Source organism: Zea mays, chromosome 10 (assembly GCF_902167145.1).
Source record: "Zea mays cultivar B73 chromosome 10, Zm-B73-REFERENCE-NAM-5.0, whole genome shotgun sequence".
In the NCBI taxonomy this organism is placed as follows: Eukaryota; Viridiplantae; Streptophyta; class Magnoliopsida; order Poales; family Poaceae; genus Zea; species Zea mays.
Window position 1 is genome coordinate 148,435,739 of NC_050105.1, and position 6,066 is coordinate 148,441,804.

Sequence of the window (6,066 nt, forward strand, 5' to 3'; positions counted from 1 at the left end):
CCATGATGAGGCATGTGGCCAGTTAAAGGGTCCTAGATCAGCAGGCCAACAATCGGAACGGTCCTTAATCGACACAGACGGGCGACCTTTCCTGCTCAACGTCTGGTCTCATCTTATTATTTAACACCCAAACCATGTACCTGACAGAGGTACAATACTCGAATAATGAATTCATCATCGCGAGTGATGCCTTCATTATTACAAGTTCCTTTTTCATAAAACCCATATCCAGTGTTGCACAACATTCTTTTTAAAAGAAACAACTTTTAGTTTCTAAGCAGGGCTAAGCCTCATTAGTTCTCTTTATAAAACAGGTATCAAGGAATAGTAATCGAATTCCAAGGAATGGCAATGCATCAATTCTTTCATCACTCAACTCCTATCACCTAATGCAGCATATAAGTGATAAAAGTTTTAAAACAACAAGGAGGTGGCAAATGCACCGGGGCTTGCCTGGGATAACACTATGTTAGTGTTGTTAATTGACGACCACTTGGTGAGCATCTTCCATCCTGGCACTTGGTTGATTCATCCATTTTAGCTTCGTCCATCAGCATCACTTGGAGATCACTTCCACTCGTCTTCCATAGCACGTGATCAATTAACGTACCTAAATGCTATGTATGATGCACATGAGCATGAGCACGAAGAGCATAAGATAGATAATCTATGTTAAAGAGGATAAATATTTAAAACAAGTCATCACAACACCTAGGAGCACACTAGATGTCAAGATATTACTAAGTATCACAAGTACATTTTTTTTACATTTACATAGATCTAACTCAAGCATCAATCAACAAAAGGCTATACATGAACCTTAACTTTATGGATTAGAGTACACTATCAAAGGATTAACATCATTCTTAGCACTAATGAATAACCCACTATTAACTAGCATAAAATCCTATGGAGCAAAACTTATCTCAACCTATAGATCTAAAATACTTCTATGCATAACAAGCACTTCAATTCTAAACTTTACTCCTCAATCATCTGGCATTAACATCATGCTTATAACTATAAGGCGACCAAATTAATTCATAAATCTAGATATGTATGTCTACTAAACCTTCTTCGCATTATTGAGTTCATTATAACCACACAAGGTCTAATTAGCTACTAGTTCCAATAAATTCATCAAAGTATTAATTCCCAAACTAATAGGTTTAAAGCACACATTAAGAAAGAAAAACTCAACCATGTGCAAAAAGACATTTGGATAAACATTTCAAATGTCACAAGTCTTCATCACTCAAGAATCAAAAACTGATTACTCCTACTTAGCCAAACAGGAATCAAACCAAATACCCCATTGCAGATTTTCTGGACAGCATTCAGCAGTCAACGGTTTTGCTCATAACTCACAAAATATTCATCCAAAAATCGTGAACTAAGACTTTCTAGAAAGCTTAAGAAGTCCTCTACAACTTTTGTATTATCATCACAATGAGACTTGACACTTAGAATGGTCAAACAATACTAAACGTAAATTCTGTCCAGATTTGGACAGAATTCGACTACTTACTTCAAAAATTCATACCTGGAGTTTCAGGCATCCAAATCAGGTGATCCTAGACTTTTTATAAAGTTAATAGAATTGTCTACAATTCATTTATAATCATCTCAAGGTGATTCAATGTGTATCAAAGTCAGTTAATTCAAACACACATTGCTGTCCAGATTTGGACAGATTCAGAGAACCTAACTCAAACATTCGTAACTTAATTTATAGATCACCAAAAAGGGTGATCCAAAATTTGTTGGAAAGCTTAATCGAAGTACTACAATTCTCCTATAATTACTAAGAGCTGATTCTCAATTTAACTTGGGCAAACAAGGTCATTTTTGAAATCTGTACAGAATCTGTCCAGATTCTGAAACTGGACTTGGAAAAATCATAACTCCTAAACTACTAAACCTATGGTCATGAAATTTTTACACAAGTAAGATAAAGAATTTATCTACAACTTTCATATACCACATATTCACTGAAAACATGATTTACTTTACTAAACTAGCTGCATAACTAAAATTGGTCATGCAGTCTCAACAGCAAGAATTTTAAGTTAACTCCTAATTAACTTCTACAATTCTCATGTGCTAGGTACTTCAAATATTCTAAGACCTTATCTTAATGTAGAACTAAAACCACATAATACAATAAAGCATTCATGTCACCATACAGTAGGAATTCGCTCAACCTCTAATAGACCTTATCGGCCAAGCGCTATAAGTACTAAACTTAAGAGTATAATGATTTTTAGAGCCAATCATCGACTTCATCATTGGGGTTCTCAGATTTAGCTGAAATCAGCTTGTCAACACAAACCTGACTCAGTCCTAGTTAAGGCATTATGTCAAACACACGGTGAGCTCCACACTAAAGCCTTCTCCACATGACAACCAGAGATTTATCTCTTCTAACCTCACACACAAAAACACACATAACCATAGCTATTAATTCAACTCGACATCCACAAGAACTACAATATTCACCAGTTCACACATTTAATCGAGCACAAGGAATGGAAGCCACGACAAAAATGGCGGGGGCTCACCGGACGAGGAGCAACGAGGCTGACAGATCCGGCGAAGCGAGATGCGAAGACGTCGGGACTGCACAGATCGACAGCACAGGGTTGCAAATAGAGTCGACGCATGCGACGCGGAGGGATCCGAGGCTTGCTGCTGCGTACAAGACCTCGGCTTGGGTTGAGCTCGACGAGCAGCCACGGGACATAGAGACGTTGGGACTGCCACTATTCCCCGAGGTGGAGGTGTCGCGCTGAGATTGGAGTCGGACCAGGGAGCGGCGCTGGTCACAAATGGAGGAGATCCAGTGAGGGGGCGCCTGCAGGGAGAAGTGGAGCGCTGGCTGCCATGGAGGCTGGCGTTGAGGGAGTTCGGCCGACGAGCTGGACACTCGGCACGGTGGGGAGCAGCGACAAAGGGAGCAAGGACGCGCGCTGGAAGGGGTGTCGAGCAGAGCTTGGGTACCATGGACAGGAAAGGGCAGTTCCCGGGCAAGCACCAGGGTTGGCGGCGTCCAAGGAGATGGGCTGGGCGCAGGGGCCAGGTTCGGCCACCAGGGAACAGGCGACATCCTTGCTGCTAGTGTGGGGAGGTGAGGGGGAAGGGCAAAGGGCTGCTGGCGAGCTAGGCTGAGAGTCGAACAGCGGCGTTGAGGCAGACGCTCGGATGGCCAGCGCAGAGAAATGTAGAGTAGCAGAGACGTGCAGAAGACTCGTAACTTTGAGAGCCCAGCGCGTGGATAGGAGATAAGAACAAAGGCTAGCGCTGGTGTCCACGTACGATATAGAAAAAAAATATCCATTGCCTTCAACGGTGGTTGAGATGAGGATAAAAGTATTTTCTTTTTTTTGTTACAAAAGAATACATACATATCCGTGTTTAGGGATTTGGATCTGAGCAAAATGCAAACAGATAGGACCAAAATATTGTTAGGATATGATATTATTTTCTCGGATTCTGGAATAGGAAACTGATTTGGCTAACTGTTGTTCTGGTTTCATTTTATTTAAACAGTCTGCCCTTATTAGTGTCTACCGAATTCGTAGAGACCGCTCGAATAAGAGCGAAATACTTAGGTGATCTTTTCAATTAACCTTAATTGATTAATTTTAAACCGGCACTAGGCTCGACCTTGCTGATAGCGGTTTAACACCGAACTCCGCAATATATTTTGGACAGTTCAGAGAAAAAATAAAGACAGATGCGATGTTGAAAATTTGGATAGGTGAAAATGATTAGGACATAGAGGTCATTATTCTCACCGATAATTCTTGTTTAAATCCATACTCTCTGCGTTTGATTTAACTGAAACCAGATAAATCTCATCTGCTATCAACCCAAATACTTGATTATCGACCTCGCGCATGGTTTCTCTTGGACAACGGGCGGTACAGATTATTTTGCACCGAACATTTTAGTCGTTGAATTCTAATAAATTTATTTGGGGCAAAATTACAAGGCTGGGTTTTAGCCCGATGTCGACGGATCAAATTAAACGATATTGGATTCGATATTTTAATAGACATTCGATTTAGTTGAACCTAAACGAATTTCGTCGCTAACCGAACATTTAGCTAGAGAGCAGCTCAATTTATAACTCTGTGCCTTGTTTTTCTTGGATATGGAGCGTGGTCGAATTTATAAAATGAAACTCTTTCTGAAATCATATTCACGTACTCGATCGATCTGAACAGCATAGACTTAACGTCTTGAAAGATTTTTTTAAAGTCCAAATTTCTCTAAATTTTCTTTAAACGATTTAGATAGATAGAGACAAATACGATATTAAAATCGTGATAGACAAAGATGACTAGAATTCAGTGACCATTTTATTCACCGCTATCACGTATTAAAGTCCGCACTCATGGTCGAGCAGACGATAAACACCTGGGGTGTTACACTATTCCTCCTCCTGATGAATTAAAGAGGCGTGCTTATTGTAAGTGGCATAATTCCTTTTCTCATGCCACCAATGATTGTAATGTTTTTCGTCGACAGATACAATCGGCCATAAATGAGGGTCGATTGGCTTTTCAGGAGATGCAAGTAGACACACAACCCTTTCCTGTTAATACAATAGAACTCACATGCAAAAAGGTCTTGGTTCGGCCCGAAATGGCCGATAAAGGCAAAGGCAAGGGCATCGTCATTGGCGATCCTCGCATGACAGATATATCACAAAAGGAGATTGCTCGAAAGGCTTCGGACGAGAAGGCTAAAAAGTCCGAGGACGCCGGGGGGCAGGCACAGTTAATGAACCAAACACATCAGCCTAGCCCGAGCATCGTAGATGGTCCGGCACTTACGTGCGGACAATCCGGTGCTCAGACAAACGGTCCGGCTAACTCAGCCGGACAGTCCACCTATGACCAAAGGCGTCAACCTCTACACGAAGCAAGGAAAAAGACGTAAGGTCGAAGCACATATAGTCGGCTGATCAAAGCCGACCCTACTTTTGATCAATTGCTCTCCAAAAATGCTAGCAAAAAGACCGTTCCACGTGATCGGTCAACAAAGAAACCCCGATCACCTACTAAAACGAAACGGCCGAACAAAACGGCGCAAAAGGCGACGCGACAAGCATCGTCTGTTCATCCTATGAGACCAGGGTACTTTCTACCCGTTTATTCATCGTCGGTATATTGTCCTACCCAAATGTGGAATAGCATGACGATGAATCCATGGTGCATGTATAGTCCCTTTGTCTATCCAGGCTGGGGGGCACCTCCATTCTATTCATTTTGATCCATTGATCAAATGGTCATGGCCGAGAAAGATACAATCCAAAATGGCTTTTATACATTGGTGCTTTATTGAATGATCTCTATTTTAAAAAGCCGATGACTTACATCAGGTTTAGTTCATATGCTTTTGGTTCGTCAAACTGCACCAAAAGGCAGAGGGGGCATATGTTGAAGGCTAAAATGAGCCTGGCGGACGGTCCGGCCCTGAGGCCGGACGGTCCGCGGTCCGGACTGTCCGCGGTGGTGGCGCGGACGGTCCGCGCGCGCTCAGAGTCAGTTACGGTTCCTAGTTTCTCGCGGGATTTGTTACCTAAAACCGCGGGATTAACTCGGGAAACAGTTGGAAACGGATCCAGACCTCCCCTTTATATAGATGAAGGGCTACGGCCGATTGAACCCCCAACAGTCGATCAAATCCAGTCTATTACTCGTTTTTTACCTTATGCATTAGGAGTAGTTCTAGTCTAGTTCTAGTTTAGCCCCAGTTTAGCCTCTCGATCCCCAAATTCTCCGCCTCTCCTCGACTCTACGTCGATTAGAGGAGTCTAGGTCGGTGTAACGCCCCGAATTTTTGCAGTTGAATTTTTTCTTTTCTTTACTCGCCAAAATTCGGGCGTTACCTTTTCTTTTTCTTTTTCCCCTCGCTAAACCTTGACCTTTTCCAAAGTTCTAGCGGGATTCGGTTTGGAATTCCCGTGTAAGAAAAACCCTAAATACTTTATGTTGTTTGATGCACCATGCCGAACCTTGCATTTCTTTTGATTGCTTTGAAAGTGCAAATGCATGC

The 6,066-nt window shown here is 42.0% G+C and overlaps 1 long non-coding RNA gene across 1 annotated transcript; it reads right to left on the reverse strand.

Moving 5' to 3' along the window:
* Positions 1 to 317: 317 nt before the first annotated feature.
* Positions 318 to 3,227, reverse strand: LOC109943010 (uncharacterized). Its single transcript, XR_002265604.2, has 2 exons — positions 2,562 to 3,227; positions 318 to 610 (listed from the first exon to the last, which is right to left on the reverse strand). It is a non-coding gene; the product is annotated as an uncharacterized lncRNA (long non-coding RNA).
* Between the last annotated feature and the right edge of the window lie 2,839 nt (positions 3,228 to 6,066).